This window comes from Podarcis erhardii (genome assembly GCF_964252035.2).
Source record: "Podarcis erhardii genome assembly, chromosome: 15".
Lineage (NCBI taxonomy): Eukaryota > Metazoa > Chordata > Lepidosauria > Squamata > Lacertidae > Podarcis > Podarcis erhardii.
The window spans coordinates 25,259,598-25,279,131 of NC_138505.1; the positions used below are offsets into that span (position 1 = coordinate 25,259,598).

At 46.2% G+C, this 19,534-nt stretch overlaps 1 long non-coding RNA gene across 1 annotated transcript; it reads right to left on the reverse strand.

Moving 5' to 3' along the window:
• Positions 1 to 1,722: 1,722 nt before the first annotated feature.
• On the reverse strand, positions 1,723 to 11,691 carry LOC309330506. The gene is made up of 2 exons (XR_014151455.1): positions 9,135 to 11,691; positions 1,723 to 2,161 (listed from the first exon to the last, which is right to left on the reverse strand). It is a non-coding gene; the product is annotated as an uncharacterized lncRNA (long non-coding RNA).
• Between the last annotated feature and the right edge of the window lie 7,843 nt (positions 11,692 to 19,534).

Genomic DNA, 19,534 nt, shown 5'->3' on the forward strand with positions numbered 1-19,534 from the left:
ACTGAATGAAAAGCAGATGTTCTGCTACTTGGCCCTTCCCAAACAGGAACATGGGAAGATGGCTTTAACTGAGCCAGACTATTGGTCCATTCATCTCAGTGCTGTTGACACTGACTGGCAGCCACCCCCAGGGTTTCAGGTAAGAGACATTCCCAGCCATAGCTGGAGATGCCATTGGCAATTGAAACTGGGACCTTCTGCATGCAAACAGCTGTTCTTCCACTTGGCCACACACTTCCACTTTATAATAGACCTTCCACCTGCTCCACTTTGAATGGGACATCCTGGATCTAGAGAAGGCTTCTGTTTTAATTTCCAGATGTCCCCCTTCCTCTGCAACTGCTATGGCGAGGCCAAGGCTGCCTCCACAGCCACTGTGGCAAAACCTCCTCTATCTCTAGGTCTCAGCCACAGCCCGCCATGGCCGCTGATGCACTTCTGGAAGCAGCTTAGGAGAAGCGAGAGCCCAGCAGGTGAAGGTAAGGTTGTGGGGTGGTGGGGTGGCGGCAGCAGCCATGGTGGGCCAAAGCGGTCTGAGCTGGCAGGGAGGTGAGCGGTGGGGTGCCAGGCTGATGTGGCCTATGTGGTGGCAGTTTGAGTGGCTAGGCCACACAGGGAAAGTGGCAGTGGCAGTGGCGGGCTGAAGTGGCCTGAGCAGGGGTGAGGTGGCATGGTTAGGGGTAGGGGCGAACGAAGGCTCACCGATACCTGGGGTGGGGTAAACTGCCGGCTGCGCATGCGTTGCGCCGCTACGTCATAGCTGTCAACGTTTCCTTTTTTAAAAGGGAAATTCCCTTATTCCAAATAGGATCCGCGCAAGAAAGGGAAAAAGTTGACTGCTATACACTATGTACGATGCATGTGTGGCGTTGCTATGTAGGATGCATGTGCGGCGTCGCTACATACAGCGCATGTGTGTGACATCGCGCATGTGTTGTATGTAATGGTTTCCCACGGGCGCCGCTCGAGTGCTGTACAGACGGTGGTGGGATCTTCTGCTCGTGGCTGCAGTGCTGGTGGTGGGATCCTCCGCTTGCTGCTGTAGCAGCGACGGAGGGATCCCACCGCCATCCATATGGTGCTTGGGCGCCGGCAGTGGCAAACCACTATGTACAGCGCATGTGTGGCATCGCTACATACAGTGCATGCATTTGTATGTAGCGGTTTGCTCCCGGCGCTACTCGAATGCTGTATGGACGGTGGCGGGATCCTCTGCTTGCAGCTCCAGCCATGAATGGAGGATCCTCCACATGCAGCTGAGGTGGCACGATGGCTGCTTGTGCTGCCGTGCCGGGGGGGGGGCGAGCACCCCGCGGGGTGCCTTCTTGTCAACCCCCAGACATAGCACCCAGGGTGCACCGCCCCCCTTGCGACGCCACTAGTTAGGGGTATGTTCCGGATTTATCTTGGAAAAAGTTGGAGCGTATGTTATAAGCGAAGCCATCCCAGCCAGCAGATCTACTGCAGGCCTTGCTTAGGGCCAGATCCGACATTTCCCGCAAGCAGCAAAGCTGAGCTCTCAGCAGCAACTCCACCCAAGACACAGATTCAGAGGCATTTCTTGTATGCCTCCAGGAATAAAGCTGGCGCGAGCTCCTATTCAGCAGAAGTTTAAAACGAACAATGGTGCATAAAGGGATTCCCCCTGCCCCCAGCTTGAAAACCGTGGCCTTTCGCACAATGGAATAAAATGGGAGCGCGGGAGAGAGAGAGACACAGAAATTGAATCTCAGCACTCGTTCCTGAGAAAGAGAGAGAGGAAGCCCTTTATCCACCTTTAGAGGAAAATGGTACCTGGCTGTCATTAGAGAAAGGGATCATTTTTCTTGGCCGTGCAATATTTCAAGGCAATCAGCGGCCACTTAATTACCCCGTGGGATTCTCTCAATAAACGGGTATCGCTAAAGGGGGCTGCGCGAGAGCCCTGCAAAAAGGTTACCCAGAGAACCGTTTTTGTCAGTCACAGTTATTTCAGATAATAGTCCAAAGTTCAACAGCATTCATATTGGTCCTCTGGATTCAATTGATTTTGTTAAAGTTCACTCCGGCAGTTGGAGCCCGTGACTGCAGCGATTGCAGTCCAGGGACCCTTCCCGGAAAGTTATTGGCATTCCAGGCATGTGCCGGTTGAGATGGCAGTTCATGATGGCTGCGAAGACGGCTGGACCGGTGGCAGGGAAGAAAAAGAGGGAGTTTGTTTCCCGATTACCAAGTAAATACTTTGCAGTAATTACAACTTTAAATTCTAAAAGCGGTGATCTATAGGAGTAATATCGCATGTATAGGCAAGAGGGGAGTTTCTGCGGCCATCAGGGAACGGAGCGTTGGCAGAAGGATTAGATTAGTGGTGAAATGAAGGCAAGGGGGTGAAAATGAAAAATGAACGGTGCCCGAGACGGTGCTGCTCGTGGCTGACTCAACCTGCCGACAACGTCAAACAGGGATCTATCGTCACGGCCCTTTCCGACTCCCGTTTGCTAAGTGAAAGATGGAGTTTGCCTCCAGTTGCAGAGAACCGCCATTACACCCAAATGGATAAAGAATGATAACATTGCATTCCACCGAGTGGAAGAGGGGTACAGTGGTACCTCGGGTTAAGAACTTAGTTCATTCTGGAGGTTCGTTCTTAACCTGAAACTGTTCTTAACCTGAGGTACCACTTTAGCTAATGGGGCCTCCCGCTGCCGCCGCCACACCATTTCTGTTCTCATCCTGAAGCAAAGTTCTTAACCCAAGGTACTATTTCTGGGTTAGCGGAGTCTGTAACCTGAAGCGTCTGTAAGCCGAGGTACCACTGTATTGCAAAATCCACCGGGTAGCCTGAGGGGAACTCTGACTGCAGATGGCACGGTTTTCTGTGGGTGGCTGAGGCACTCACCTTGGCCCCCACCGAAATGGATCTCATTCTGACAAGAATCCTAGACATTCCACACAATAATATGGGGATGCTAACTTGTTCCTCAATGCTGACAGCTCCTTTCTCAGGTGATTGCCATTCTGCAGCTGCTTTGGCTGCCAAATCTGTCCTTCAGTTTCCTTTTGATTTCAATTTGTCCTTTCTGATGTGCTTGGCAGAGGACTACTGCCACCTCCTAGGGGGCCCACACTGCTTCCAGGACAGCAATGATTTCTGAGCCATAATTTACTGCCTTTCCTGTAGACTTGGGATGACTCCTTTCCTCCGGGCCCCATGAGGATGCAGTGTTGTGAGAGCATGCTTTGAAGGAGCATCTCCACCCCCATCGTTCAGCCTGGACACTAAGTTCCAGCTCCAAGGGCCTTCTGGTGGTTCCCTCACTGCAAGAAGCGAGGTGACAGGGAACCAGGCAGAGGGCCTTCTCGGTAGTGGTGCCCAGCCTGTGGAATGCCCTCCTGTCAGATGTTGAAGAAATAAACAACTCCCTGACTTTTAGAAGACATCTGAAGGCAGCCCTGTTTAGGCTGCATTCCCAAGCCTATCTCTGTAAATATTGAATAAAAAAGTAGATGGTAAGGACTTTTCCTTGTCTTAATTAATTGATATACTGCCCTATACCCAGAGGTCTCAGGGCAGTTGACAGAATAAAATCACAATCTATAAAATCAAAATAAGAACAATAACACCCCACCCCCAAAGAGCCACATTTTAAAAGGGTATAGGATGTCCATCGGGTCAACCAAAGGCCTGGTTAAAAAGGAACGTTTTTGCCTGGCGCCTAAAGGTGAATAATGAAGGTGCCAGGCGAATTTCACTGGGGAGAGCATTCCACAGACGGGGTGCTGCCACCCTCTGGACATCTTGAGAATGAGGCACATGAAGAAGGGCCTCAGAAGATGATCTCAGGGTCCGGGTAGGTTCATATGGAAAGAGGCGGTCCTTGAGGTATTGCGGTCCTGAGCCGTTGTCTTATCCGTTTCTGGCAACCTGCCATGGGGGTTGGTTCCTCTGCTACCTGACAGCCCTGCTGCTTTGGTTCCTGTGCATTGACCCCAATTGACCCCCTTGTCACCCCGTGAGTACTTCCTACACAAACTTCTCTTTCCCATCCCAGCTTGCCCAAGTGTGTTCTAGTCTCAGCTATAACCCCTGCCAGGATCTTCCTCCTCCCTGTTGTCCTGCCAGTTCATGTCCTTCCACTTCCATCATGAGTGGTAGAAGGAGCTCAAAGACTTGGAAGCTGAGGATCCTGAGGAGGGATTCAGTGGGCTGTCACCAAATCAATCCACGTTGGCCCAGCATGCAAGTTATCTAAGTGTCAGATGTTTTCAGGTTTGGATCAGGAGCCCTGGGAGCGAGGCACTGACTAGCAAAAGCTAGCAAGATTTTTTTGGGAGAGGGGAAATTTGGCATGTTTGGAACGTTGAGAAAGTGTCATGTGTGTCTATCACAAAATGGCTGCTGGGTGGGTATGACGAGGCACAAAATGGCTGCCGCATCTAAAAGACAGAAAGAAGCAGAAGCAGAAAAAGAGAGTGTCAAGTGATCTGTGGCGTAGTGTGTTTGTCGGGGGGGGGCACAGGGACAGTTTCCTTGGGCGTAAAATTGTTAGGGGGGTGCAAAATTTCAACACTCAGTGCTGCCTCGATACAGCTCCGCTGAAAATGGCTTCTTCATACAAACCAAGAAATGATTTCCCTGGACAATGGAACAACTCTTCTTATCTCTGTGACTGCGATCTCCTGGGTGACGTGGACGCCAAACGGCAGTTGAATGCACATGCATGCTTTATCCTTTTCCCTCCTATCCACCCACCTACCTGCTCTGCGCTGTCCCGGGTGATGGCAACCCATGCTACGTCACTGCAACTGATAAATACCTGGTGGGGACTCGGGCTTGTGACCCACCTAAGATAACTAAGGGATAACTGAGAAGAAGAAGAGGAGTTTGGATTTGATATCCCGCTTTATCACTACCCGAAGGAGTCTCAGAGCAGCTAACATTCTCCTTTCCCTTCCTCCCCCACAACAAACACTCTGTGAGGTGACTGGGGCTGAGAGACTTCAGAGAAGTGTGACTAGCCCAAGGTCACCCAGCAGCTGCATGTGGAGGAGCGGAGACGCGAACCCGGTTCACTAGATTACGAGTCTATGGCTCTTAACCACTACACCACACTGGCCGCAACTGAGGGTCCATGGCTTAGTGCATAGCATCTGCTTTCATGCAGAAGGCCTTGGTTCAATATCCTGTGGTATCTCTCCTGTGGATATTCCCTGCCTGAACCCTTGTCCCCTGTCAGCGGCAGCTCCTCTTATGTGGAATCACCTCCCTAGTAAGGTGCGCCTGACCCCGTCTCTCTGTACTATTAAATGGTTAGTTAAGATGAATCTTTTTCAGTGAGTGTTTGGAGCAGGAGAGCTCCGATTGCTGCTACTCTGATCGGTCATTAATCTTTTGCTATTTGTTGCGTGTTTTTCGAATGATTGTGCTGTTGGATGGGTTTTATTGATTTCTATCTGTTTGCCTTGTTGTAAACCACCTTGTGGTTTGTGCATAGGAAGGCATATAAATTATCTTAAGCATATGAATAAAAATAACGACTATGCTGCATTCGTGATTCCTATGTGTTCCTCTCTAGTTTCATGGGAAAAACAGCTGCTGTGAATGGTGGTCTGGCTGCCTTGGTGGGAGAGACGAGGACTAATTCCATCAGCCTTTCTGAAAGACTAGCTCCATCAGGCTGTTTCTATGCTAGCTGGTGATGGCATGGACTTCTATTTAAGAGTCTGAGTTTGCTTTTTTCCTCTTCCCTCCCTGTCCCTTTCGCCTTGTGTGTCATGCTTTTTAGATGGCAACCCTGTGGGCAGGACTGTCTTGTGTTAATCTATTGTATGGAAGCCCCTCTGGCAGCCTTTACCCAGAGAGCCCCAATTTCTCCCCACCTTCATGTGCAAAAGCAGCCCTTATCACTAGACCCAATGCATCCTACATCATCGCACACAGGTTTTGTGGAGGAAGCTAGAACAAAAGGAATGCAATAATCTTTTTAATATTCCCAGAAGAGAAAACATAATCAAATATGAATGTGATGCAACATATGAATCTATAAACCTGAGCCATATTGCTGTGCCGTCCCCTTAAAACCCAGAAGCGGCTCCCCGTTGCCTAATAAGCAGGCTCTGAATGTTAATCAGAGCATTATTGGCCCAGGATGACAAGGCAGGGATGAGCATAAAGCTAAAGAGGATGTCAGGAGAGAGCAGCAGGATTTCCTGTCCTGAAAAATGCCCTGAGACCTCTGGGTGTGGGGCGGTATATAAAATCAATCAATCAATCAATCAATCAATCAATCAATCAATCAATCAATAATACAGTAGTACCTTGGTTCTCGAACTCAATCTGTTACGGAAGTCCGTTCCAAAACCAAAGCGTTCCAAAACCAAAGCACACTTTCCCATAGAAAGTGATGCAAAACAGATCAATCCATTCCAGACTTTTAAAAACAACGCCTCAAACAGCAATATCACATGAATTTTACTATCTAAGGAGACCATTGATCCATAAAATGAAAGCAATAATCAATGTACTGTACTATAAAATAAATAAGACAGTATTGTAGATGTTAAAAAATGAAATTATTTTTTTTCTTACCTGCACTGATGATAGTCATTGTTTGGATGGGGGGCTCTTATCCATTTCTGCAGTCACACAATCAGTCAGTCAGTAGCTGAACTGGGTTCCACACAGTTACAAAAACAAATGAACCGGGGATTGGGGGGTGGGGGGCTGGTTTGTGTCGTCCTAATTGTGTGCCCAGGGCAATAATCACAATCACAATCATCATCATCATCACAATAATTTATTATTTATACCCCGCCCATCCAGTGGCGTGGCAGGGGGGTGCAGGGGTGGCCGGCCACACCGGGTGCAACATCTGGGGGGCGCATGCTTGCACTCGCAGCTCTCTGCCCCTACCTGGCTCACTCACTCTCTCTCAGCGCTGTCACAGATTTCGCAAAAATTTCGCTATTGTCACATGGATCCTTCTCCTAGCCAATCAGGAAGTGGGATCCACTTCCTCATTGGCCGAAAGGTGAATGCATGCAATTGGCTGAGCTGCTGAGCAGGAGGCGGGAGGACTCGAGGAGACGTGGGGAAGCCGCCGTTGCAGGTAAGTCTCTCTGCATTGAAAGGGGGCACGCTAAAATCCACGGTTTGGGGGCGCAAATTACTTGCCTTGCCCCGGGTGCTGACAACCCACGCTACGCCACTGCGCCCATCTGGCCGGGCCTCCCCAGCCACTCTGGGCGGCCCCCAAAAGAATATTAAAAAAAACCATAAAATACCAAAACAAAACAAATTTCTTCCAGTAGCACCTTAAAGACCAACTAAGTCAGTTCTTGGTATGAGCTTTCGTGTGCATGCACACTTCTTCAGATACACTGAAACAGAAGTTTCCAGACCCTTCTATATAGTGAGAAGGTGGGGAGGGGTATTACTCAGAAGGGTGGTGGGAATGGGTGACCCACTCAAACCTCTCTTGTACCTGCGATACATTGACGATGTTTTTATCATCTGGACACATGGTCAACAGACCCTGAACACCTTGCACCAGAAATTCAATGATTTTCACCCCACAATCAACCTAACAATGAATCAATCTATGCAAGAAATACATTTTTTGGACACTACTATAAAAATACAGGATGGGCACATAGACACCACCTTATACCGTAAACCAACTGACTGACAAACATATCTACATGCCTCTAGCTACCATCCCAAACATACCAAACAGTCCATTGTATATAGCCAGGCACTACGTTACAGCCGCATCTGTTCCAATTCTACAGACAGAGACTCTCACCTAAGAGATCTACAGCAAACCTTTTTAGAACTAAAATACCCAACAGATGAAGTTAGACAACAGATCAACAGAGCCAGACTGATACCCAGAGAGAACTTGCTACAAGACAGACCCAAAAAAGAAAATAACAGAACACCTCTAGTCATCACATACAGCTCCCAAGTTAAAACAGTACAACGCATCATCAGAGATCTACAACCTCTCCTGGACAATGACAGTTCTCTTTCTCAAGCTCTGGGAGGAAGACCTTTCATTGCCTACAGACAGCCACCCAGTCTTAAACAACTCCTAACCCACAATAATACTACAACCAGACCTAACACGGACACTGGCACCAGAGCCTGCAATAAACCCAGATGCCAACTTTGCTGCCACATACACCCGGACAACACCATTACTGGCCCCAACAACATCACACATACCATCTCGGGACTATTTAATTGCTCATCGTCTAACATTGTGTATGCCATAAAATGCCAACAGTGTCCTTCAGCTCTCTATATTGGACAAACAGGCCAGACCTTACGCCAAAGAATAAACGGACATAAATCGGACATCAGGAATCACAAGACAGAGAAACCAGTAGGAGAACACTTCAATCTCCCAGGACATTCTATACAAGATCTCAAAGTAGCTGTTTTACTACAAAGGAATTTCAGAAATAGACTGGAAAGAGAAGCTGCTGAATTACAACTTATCACCAAACTTAAAACCATGGAGAAACCTGGTCTGAACAAAGACCTTGGATTCTTATCTCATTATACATGACAAAGCCATTTTTCACCTTTTCACCCCTTGCTTTTTCCTGTAAGACCTATTGCAGTCGTTAAGAGTCGTCAACAGGCTCATCACAGCTATCTGCCAATCACCCATTCCCACCACCCTTCTGAGTAATACCCCTCCCCACCTTCTCACTATATAGAAGGGTCTGGAAACTTCTGTTTCAGTGTATCTGAAGAAGTGTGCATGCACACGAAAGCTCATACCAAGAACTGACTTAGTTGGTCTTTAAGGTGCTACTGGAAGAAATTTGTTTTGTTTTGACTATGGCAGACCAACACGGCTACCTATCTGTAACATAAAATACCAAACACTAAAAACTTCCCTAAACAGGTCTGCCTTCAGATGTTTTCTAAAAGTCAGAAAGTTGCTTATTTCCTTGACATCTGGTGGGAGGGCGTTCCACAGGGCGGGCACTGCTACTTGTAACCTCACTTCTCACAGTGAGGGAACCGCCAGAAGGCCCTCGGAGCTAGACCTCAGTGTCCAGGGCTGAACGATGGGGGTGGAGAAGCTCCTTCAGGTATATTGGGCTGAGGCCGCTGCCCCCCCATGCTACACCACTGGTACCTCCTGTCCCCCAAAGGAGGTCACTGTAGGGGGAAGGTCAGCCTGGCCCCATCCATAGGCCAGGGAAGGAGCAGCTGCAAGGAGCTTGTTTCTTTGCCCTCTGCCGGAAAGTACATCCAGCTTCAATTTGCCAGTTGACCTGGGACTACCTTCTGGTTCCATCCATTAGGCTGGCCATTAAGGACTACTGGGTGATGCTCTACTGAGGTTTGCATTATGACATGTTCATGTCTATTATTACAACCCATTGCAAGCTGCCTTGAGGGTCATTAGCTCAAAAGGTGGTATCCAAATCAATGAATGCAGCTATAAATAACAAGAAGGGTTCAAGTATCTTAATGGCATTAGAGGCTGTTGGCTGCTATATCAAGGGGGAGGCCTGATATTTTGCAATAGCTGGCACACCCATTGCAGGTTTTCTGTTTCCTCCCCCAACCCCTGCCTTTGCCTCCTCTTACCTCCTGCAAGATAGCTGGGAATCAATCAAGCCTTTTCATTTCACTCCCACTTAGCAAGCATCCTCATTATTAATAATTGGATAGCTTAATTTTAATTCCATTTATTCAAATCATTATTCCGCCCATTGATCAATACAGTGGTAATTAGATTAACAAATACAGAGTGATTAACGGCCACAGGAAATGCAGTTTAATTAATTTAAATGAAGCGCTTTTGCTTTTTTTTTTTTAAAGGAGGAGGTGAAAACCACCCTAGACCGTTTTAGTTTATTTATTCCTCAGGTGGGAGGGGGCTGTATAGCATCTCCCAAATTGATGTGAGGCTTCCCCATCCCTATTATTTTTAAATATTAAAAACTGGAAATTGAGTTGGGATCTAAGGTAAAATTGCATCCTTCATGAAATAGCAGAAGTTTAGGAAACGCAAAATGCACAGTATTGTGAGCTACTGCAGAGGCAGGCAATCAGTAGCCTAAGGCCACAACGAGTAGTAGCCATTGATGCCCTTACCTACACTACATGAATTTACTTAATACCATCTGAGCTGCCAAATACAGCAGTTCTTTCCAAACATATCAGGACAAAAGGAATGAGGAGGTGGAAGGGGAACAAAAACAGTTTGATTAACAAATAAACAGCAGGCATGCAAAGCATAAAATAAAACATACCCAACAGGGGCTACCCAATCTCCCCTTCAGCTACCCAGCTACCAGGTAGAGCAGCAGGAGAAAGAGCCCGACCATTGGTCTCCTAGCATCAGGTCCTTTGATGTGGGCAGAAGCTCTCCGGGCCCCTCCCACCTATGGCTTTTATAGCCTGCCTTGATGTAATCAAGTGCACCTGGCATTAAAGCAAAGGTAAAGGGACCCCTGACCATTAGGTCCAGTCGTGACCGACTCTGGGGTTGCGGCGCTCATCTCGCTTTATTGGCTGAGGGAGCCGGCGTACAGCTTCCGGGTCATGTGGCCAGCATGACTAAGCCACTTCTGGAGAACCAGAGCAGCACACGGAAACGCCGTTTACCTTCCCGCTGCAGCTGTACCTATTTATCTACTTGCACTTTGACATGCTTTCGAACTGCTAGGTTGGCAGGAGCAGGGACCGAGCAACGGGAGCTCACCCCGTCGCGGGGATTTGAACTGCCGACCTTCTGATCGGCAAGTCCTAGGCTCTGTGGTTTAACCTACAGCGCCACCTGCGTCCCTGCACCTGGCATTACTCATGATTAATACAGAGCAGCTGAGAGTCTCCCACTACCTGCAGCCGGCCTCCAGCCAGCACTTGCAACACAGACGAACCCAATAAACTCACGACAGGTGTGTGAAACTCAAGAATCCAGCAGACCTCAAACTGGGGATGTTAACGGAAAGGGACATGCCACCTAACTCCTCGAAATACAATTGTCTTCCACATTTCCACTACACCATCCATGTTGGTAGCCATTACTGTCTCCTGCAGAAGCAAGTTCTGTAGTTTAACTATTTGCTGCGTGACTAAATCCTTTATTTTTACCTGTCCCAAATCTCCCAACATTCAGCTTCATTAGAAGCTCATGTGTTCTAGTGCCAGTTCTATAATCTCACCTCTTACTCAGCTTTCCTCATAGGGGACTCACTCCAATGTGGTCTAACCCCCCCTTTAAATCCATATCAACAAAAAGAAAAGAACTCACTCTGAAACTCACCTACAGGTGGTACCTAACACCAAGAAAACTAGCACTAATACGCCCAGGAACCTCACCAAAATGCTGGAGAGGGTGCACCTCCACAGGCACATACCTCCACATGTGGTGGGATTGCCCCCAAATCCAACCATTCTGGACAACCACCATACGAGAAATATGTAAAATAACCAAGCAAGTATTAGAAATCACCCCAGAATTGGCCTTACTAAACATCTTCCAATACAATAATGCCCACTTACACCACAAAGAACTCATAACCCACCTACTTTCAGCAGCCAGAAGTATCATAGCCAGACATTGGAGAGACCTGTCAGGAGTAAGCATGGACCAATGGTACCAAATAGTATGGGAAACAGCCCTACTAGAAAAATTAACCAATAAACTGAAACTGACACAGGGACAAATAGAAGAAGACACCTTCTTAAAGGTATGGCTGCCCTTTATCACATACACAGCCGAACAAGACAATGACAAAAATCCACCAACAGCATACAAATCAATATGGCTAACCTGATCCAAAACACTCACCCACCCCACTCACACATGAAAACAAAGACCACCACAGCCCACCACATATGAACAACCACACCCTAGGCCAACCCCAACCTCTCTCATCAGCAAAGGAACACAAGTGAATAGCAGAGAACCTGCACAAACAACGCTGACACCAAACCCTACATATATTAAGTAAAATAGAAAAATTGCCACCCGACCCCCACCCATCTTTCCCCTCTCCACCTCTTTCCCCCTTTTCTTCCTAATGTCTCAATAAATGAAACTGATTTGTAAAAATGTTACATGGGGGGGGGGGAACACGAGAGAGACATTGCACACTTTTGTAAATCAACAAAATCTCTAACAACAACAACAACAATAATAATAATAGGGGACTCGTTCCACCCCCTTGATCTTCTACAAAGCCCCAGGCCTTTTGCAGGCAGTGTGTGTGGAAATGGCCTCAGAATTGCTGGAAAACATTCACGGGAGATTCTATAAAGTGGCTTTCTTGTTTCACAGGGGTGGGATGAGAAGATTAAATCTCAGGTGTTTCCTCGGGAACGTAAGAGAAATTTCAGCTTGGCTGTTTGCAGTGCGTTAAGAAATCTCAAGGAGGTTGTCTTATGCTGAATCAGACCGTTCGTCCATCTAAGTCAGTGCAGTCTACACTGGCTGGCAGCATCTCTCCAGTCAAGAGACACACTCAGGCCTACCTGGGGATGCCAGGAATTGAATCTGGGACCTTCTGAATGGAAAGCCGATGCTCTGCCACTGAGTTACAGACCTTATCGTAAGACACAGGAACATAGGAAGCTGCCATTGGCTCACCTAGTTCAGTATTGTCTACACTGGCTGGTAGCAGCTCTCCAGGGTTTCAGGCAAAGGATAATCCCAGCCCTGCCTAGAGATGCTGGGGATTGAACCTGGGACCTTCTGCATGCAAAGTAGATAATAATAATAATAATAATAATAATAATAATAATAATAATAATAATATAATTGCACTAATAATATAATTGCACTAATAATAGTAATTGCACTAATAATAATAATTGCACTAGTAATTTCTTTCTTGCACTAATTTCATTTTTTTTACCTTCCTCCCCCAGGATTTTGTGTTGTAGCCCTGTTCCTCTTTCCAGCTTCAATGAGACATGTCCTTTTGCACTCTCATCCCACCTTGTGAATCATCTCAAGGAAATGTTAACACATCTCATGGGGTCCTCGATGTCTGGCGTGCCCAAAATGAGTTAAAAACCCTCTGTCGGTTTTGCGAGATGCAAAGCATTGAGCTCGCCGGGATCGGTTTGTGTGTGTTTTGGGAAAGAGCAGTTGACCCGCTTTCCGGCAATCTGTAGAAGGCCAGGGCTCCCCCTGGGAAGATTTTGTGATTCATCTTTCTGGGCATTGATTCCTGGCCTTGTTTTTCAGATGTTGTTGTTCTCCAAAATACAGACAAAGACCTTTTGCTACCGCGAACGGAAGACCCATAAAATGTCTGCATTTCAAAATCGCGTTGTAATGAGCGTGCCTGGAAATCACGCATTTTAATCCGGGAGGAGTCTAAGCAAAGCTACGTGAAAGGAATTACTTTGCTGTGGACTTTCAGGGTGCAACTGAGTATCTATAAACAAGAAATATCGATGGAAGTGGTTCCCCTTATTCCAGATTATTGCAAAGTCTGCTACCTGACAGGGCCATTATGTTCCCTCTTCCAAATAGTGGGATGCAGTGATGGGAAATACTTTTTCTCCTGCTGATTCCTTTACATTGTTTCTTTACATCGTTCTGTCCCGATACTGAGGTCCAGCGCCGAGGGCCTTCTGGTGGTTCCCTCACTGTGAGAAGTTACAGGGAACTAGGCAGAGGGCCTTCTCGGTAGTGGCACCCACCCTGTGGAATGCCCTCCCACCAGATGTCAAAGAGAAAAATACGGTAACTACCAAACTTTTAGAAGACATCTAAAGGCAGCCCTGTTTAGGGAAGCTTTTAATGTTTAATAGGTTATTGTATTTTAGTGTTTTGTTGGAAGCTGCCCAGAGTGGCTGGGGGGACCCAGCCAGATGGGTGGGGTATAAATAATAATAATAATAATAATAATAATAATAATAATAATAATAATTACATGCATTCAACCGATAAAGTCACAGGAGGCACCCTCCCACAAAGAACCCTCAGTTTTCCCTCAGCCAGCCCTCACTTGTCTGCCTTTTTCCTCACAACCAGCTTTTTCCTCCTCCGCATTCTGAAGTATTGCCCTTGTAGAACTCAGAATAGAAGAGGATGGGAACTAGAATGGGTTGAGTTTGCCTCTCTTGGGCTCTGGCGCCACCTACTGTTGGGCTCCTTGCCTTCCATCCTACCAGGGTTGGTGGCTGCATGAAAAGGGGGGGGGGACTTGGGGAGGGACAAAGCCCAGCACTTGTTTCTCGAAAGTTCCCTGAAACTTTCTGCTTTGCCTAAGACACCCCCGCCCCCGCTTTTTCTCTAAAAATGCATTTATTACCATCTAATGAGCTAGTGCCACACTTCTATACCAATAGCGGAGCTGACGATAATATATGGCTTTAATTAGCAATCTGGATTTGAGGTATGGCTTATTATGTGGATAGTTTCAAAGCATTCCCCCCCCCCCATAAAACATCGCCTTTGGAGAGGTTTCCTAATGACACGGAGATCTCCATTTTGTAACATAATCATGTAATTCTCTAGGCAATAATTACATACTGGCCTGCTGGTTAGTCATGACATTCTAGATTTCTTGGATGCGAATCCCCAGTCGTCTCAAGGTAGGGCTAAGGTAAGGGTAGAATGGCCTCTGAGGACGATTCGAAATGACGCTGTTCCCACAATTGAGTGGGGTGTGTGTGTGAACTTGCCACACCCTGATGCCCCCAGGGAAGGAGACTCAGGTAGTCTTTCCCTGGCTGGGGCTGGGGCTGGGATGGCTCACGGGCAAGTGTGAGCCAGTCATAGTGTTATGGAAAAAAACCTGCTCCTTTCCCTTATGAGGTATAGAGACCGTTATAGAGTCCTTAAGTGGGTTCCCTATCGGTAGGAGAAAATAACAGAGGCCAACCAGAGAATATTGAGAAGCAAAGCGGCTAGTAAGCTTGATGTTTATTAACTGTTGCAACAGGGTCCCCACTCACCACACGCAGGAGGGAGGAGAGAACCCCAAACAATGGTGCGCAAGCACTTATATAGACTTTTGAAATTGCCCACCCTGTAGCTCAAGACTGTGGGAACGTTTATATAATTTAGCAGAGTTTAAACGATCCCCTGTTTGAGTTTATGCAGCGACAAGCGGGCTGCTAACTCGTTTGAGTCCTATCAATAATTATACCTTCCTGGTTGATAATCCCTTTTTGCCCCTCTTAAAGAAAACACACATGAATCTGAATCATATTAACATAAACTACTTTACTATCGTGGGACGCAGGTGCCGCTGTGGTCTAAACCACAGAGCCTAGGGCTTATCGATCAGAAGGTCGGTGGTTCAAATCCCCACGACAGGGTGAGCGCCCGTTGTTCGGTCCCTGCTCCTGCCCACCTAGCAGTTTGAAAGCACATCAAAGTGCAAGTAGATAAATAGGTACCACTCCGGCAGGAAGGGAAACGGTGTTTCCATGTGCTGCTCTGGTTTCTCCAGAAGCGGCTTAGTCATGCTGGCCACATGACCCGGAAGCTGTACGCCGGCTCCCTCAGCCAGTAAAGCGAGCTGAGCACCGCAACCCCAGGGTCGTCTGTGACTGAACCTAACAGTCAGGGGTCCCTTTACCTTTACCTTTACTTTGCTATCAGATTCATTCAGCTTTACATAGTTGTTCCTGAAGGCAGGCTTAGGCTTAGGTTACATAACAGATAAACTATATACTAGGTAGTAGTGAATCATGAGAATTCTGCATCCGAGCAGTTACCAGTTAACACTCCTTGCAGCAACTGACCAACCAACAGACAAAACTGCCTGCCACATAGAGGCAGTTAGTCCTCTCGGAATGTTGGACTTGACTGACAGCTTTATATAAATCCCACAAAGACCACCCCCGAAAACATCGTACATACATCACAGTAGGGGGAGGTCTACAGCAGAAATACATCACAGGAGGCGGTCTACAGCAGAAATCCTGTCTCCCAGGATACCTGACAATAGTCACTGATTGCTTCACCTGGACAGCCTGGCCATTCTTTAGCAGCCTGACCCAATTTGAACAGAGTCACAACAAAAAGACCATCTGCAGTTTTCAGATCTGAGTGAGACAGAAGTGCTTTTCCAAGCTGTCATATGTCAAACGCTCTACGGTGTGGCCATTAATTGCTTGGGGTTGCCCAGATGACAAGCCCAGGATACAGCAGGAGTAGTCAATAGAAAACAAAAATTGATATCGGTGAACATTTATTCCACAGGTCATGTTTCTGGGCTTCCAATAAGAGCATAAGGTGAGCATGCTGGCAAAATTAACTGCGGTAATAAGATATCAAACACACCAGAAATTAAGGGCACAATGGTTATGGTTTGAGGAATATATGAACAAACACTGCTGTAAAGATAGCATGCTGATCTGTTTAGACTAAGATTGTAAGGTGGCTTGATGTTATACCATAATAGTACTAGTTACAGATAGGTAGCCGTGTTGGTCTGCCATAGTCAAAACAAAACAAATTCCTTCCAGTAGCACCTTAAAGACCAACTAAGTCAGTTCTTGGTATGAGCTTTCGTGTGCATGCACATTTCTTCAGATACTTCAGATATCTGAAGAAGTGTGCATGCACACGAAAGCTCATACCAAGAACTGACTTAGTTGGTCTTTAAGGTGCTACTGGAAGGAATTTGTTTTGTTTTTTCATAATAGTACTATTAAAGAAGTAATTACAGTGATAAATGATATACAATGTAAATAAGAACTTAAATGACTCAAAGATGATGAGTGCTGGTGGAGGGGAGTCAAATGGGCGTGGTACTTCAACCTTTTTTCTTTCTTACCCTTTCCCTTTACTCTCTTTGGTATTTGGGGTTAAGTGTGTGTACCTTATTGTTTGTTTGTTTGTTGTTGTTGTTGGTTAGTCATTTAGTCGTGTCCGACTCTTCATGACCCCCTGGACCAGAGCACGCCAGGCACTCCTGTCTTCCACTGCCTCCCACAGTTTGGTCAAACTCATGTTTGTAGCTTCGAGAACACTGTCCAACCATCTTGTCCTCTGTCGTCCCCTTCTCCTTGTGCCCTCAATCTTTCCCAACATCAGGGTTTTTTCCAGGGAGTCTTCTCTTCTCATGAGGTGGCCAAAGTATTGGAGCCTCAGCTTCAGGATCTGTCCTTCCAGTGAGCACTCAGGGCTGATTTCCTTAAGAATGGATAGGTTTGATCTTCTTGCAGTCCATGGGACTCTCAAGAGTCTCCTCCAGCACCATAATTCAAAAGCATCCATTCTTTTTTTAAAAAATAATATTTATTCAAGTTTTAAAGATTACAAAAAGAAAATTAGAAAAAACAAAAAATAAAAAATACAGAAAAAATACAAACAGAAAAAGAAAAACAGCTCAAACTTATACATAACTTTCTTTCCTTTGCTTATTTCCTTGACCTCCTCACACCTCCCTTTTTTGTATTCTGGTTCAATTAGATATTTCAGCAAATCCTTTCCAGCTTTGTTTTTATCCTAATAATTTATCTTAATATACTGTAATTTTACATTCTCATCTTTCACCAATTAAAAAATCAAATCCTAATCCTTTATATCATTTCTGCTAAAACCACATTACTTCATTCCAACATCCTTCTAACATTCCTTAATTTTACAATGTTTCTGTAAATAAACTTTAATTTTTTTCCAATCTTCTTCCACCAACTCTTCACCTTGGTCGCAGATTCTGCCAGTCATTTCCGCCAGTTCCATATAGTCCATCACTTTCATCTGCCATTCTTCCCGGGTGGGTAGATCTTGTGTCTTCCAATACTTTGCGATAAGTATTCTTGCTGCTGTTGTTGCATACATAAAAAAAGTTCTGTCCTTCTTTGTCACCAATTGGCCAACCCAAAAGCATCCATTTTTCGGCGACCAGCCTTCTTGATGGTCCAGCTCTCACTTCCTGTTTGTTTGTAAATATGCTTAAATAAAACATTAAACCATAAAAAAGATGACCCTGCTGGATCAGGTCAGTATCCTGTCTAGTCCAGCATCTTGTTCTCACGGTGGCCAACCAGACACTCCAGTGGGAATCTCACAAGGGCACTATCCTCTCCTGCGGCTTCCAACAACTGGAATTCGGAAGCATCAAGAAGATCAGAAGAGCCTGATGGATCAGGCCAATGGTCCACCTAGTCTAGGATCCTATTCTCACTGTGGTCAACTAGATGCCTGTGGGAAACCTGCAAGCAGGATTCAAGCACAAGAGCTCTCTCCCCTTCCTCTGTTTCCAGAATTTGGTATTCAGAATCATTGCTGTCTCTAGCCAGAGCATAGCCATCATAGCTGGTAGCCATCAATAACCATCTACTCCATGAATTTGTCTATTCTTCTTTTAAAGACATTCAGGTTGGTGGCCATCGCTGCCTCTTGTGAGAGCAAGTTCTATGTAAATTTGCCTACTTTTTCCTCTTCCCTCCCAAACACCCTTTCCTTTTGAGTCTTGTTTTACATATTGAACTCTTGAACTCTTGTTTTACATATTGAAAACCATGGCAAGGGGCTGTTTTATTTCAATTGGGGTGGAGTACGGGGAAGGGAAACCCTTTTCAGATCAGGGCACAAGTGCTCTAAATCAGGGACGTCCAACTCCCAATAGACTGCAATCTATTCACAGTATTAAAAAACTGGCAGTGATCTACCTAAAGTTGTTGAGGTTTTTTTAGGAAGCCAAAGTTGTTGGGTTTGGCGTCATCTCTTTCCAGCTTTCAAATGGTGGTTGATTTCCCTCATCCTCTTAGATGGTTACCGCGGCCTAAGTTAATCCATTCATCCTCCCCTTGTTGCGTTATCCAATGTGCCAACTACGCAGTTGCTGTTTCTGAGGCTGGGTCAGTGCGGTGGTGGAGGGTGAGCTGAATTACAGGATGGAATTTTGCGCCTGTGTATTCCCAGAGACATTTAAATACATTGGTAATCAATCAGCTTAATTAACGCCTAAGAGGAAAAGCTGCAAATTATATTCATGGAATGGCCAGTTTCATCCTGTTGGGGCTGGCTCAGTGGGGTCGTGGGAAATGGGGAAGGAGTTGCCAAGCAACCAGAAGGCCCTGGTTGTGCTGGGGTTTGCAACCCTCCTGAATCAGCTTCAGTTTGTTTCAAGGGAGAACCCGCAAAATAATTAACAAGGCACTCCAACATATGGTTTGAAAGGGTTGCCAATTTTATTTTATTGTACACCATCCCATTGGAGAATGTGTGTGTGTGTGTGTGTGTGTGTGTGTGTGTGTATTCATTCAGTCATTTGAAATAACTCTTGACAATATAGTCTGAAGTACAGTTGTACCTTGGAAGTCAAATGGAATCTGTTTCGGAAGTCCGTTCGACTTCCAAAATGTTTGGAAACCAAGGCGCAGCTTCCGATTGGCTGCAGGAAGATCCTGCAGCCAATCAGAAGTCGTGGAAGCCATGTCAGATGTTTAGCTTCTGAAAAGCGTTCAAAAACTGGAACACTCACTTCCGGGTTTTGATCGTTTGGGAGCCAATTTGTTTGGGAGCCAAGGTAATAATAATATAATAATAATAATTTATTATTTATACCCCGCCCATCTGGCTGAGTTTCCCCAGCCACTCTG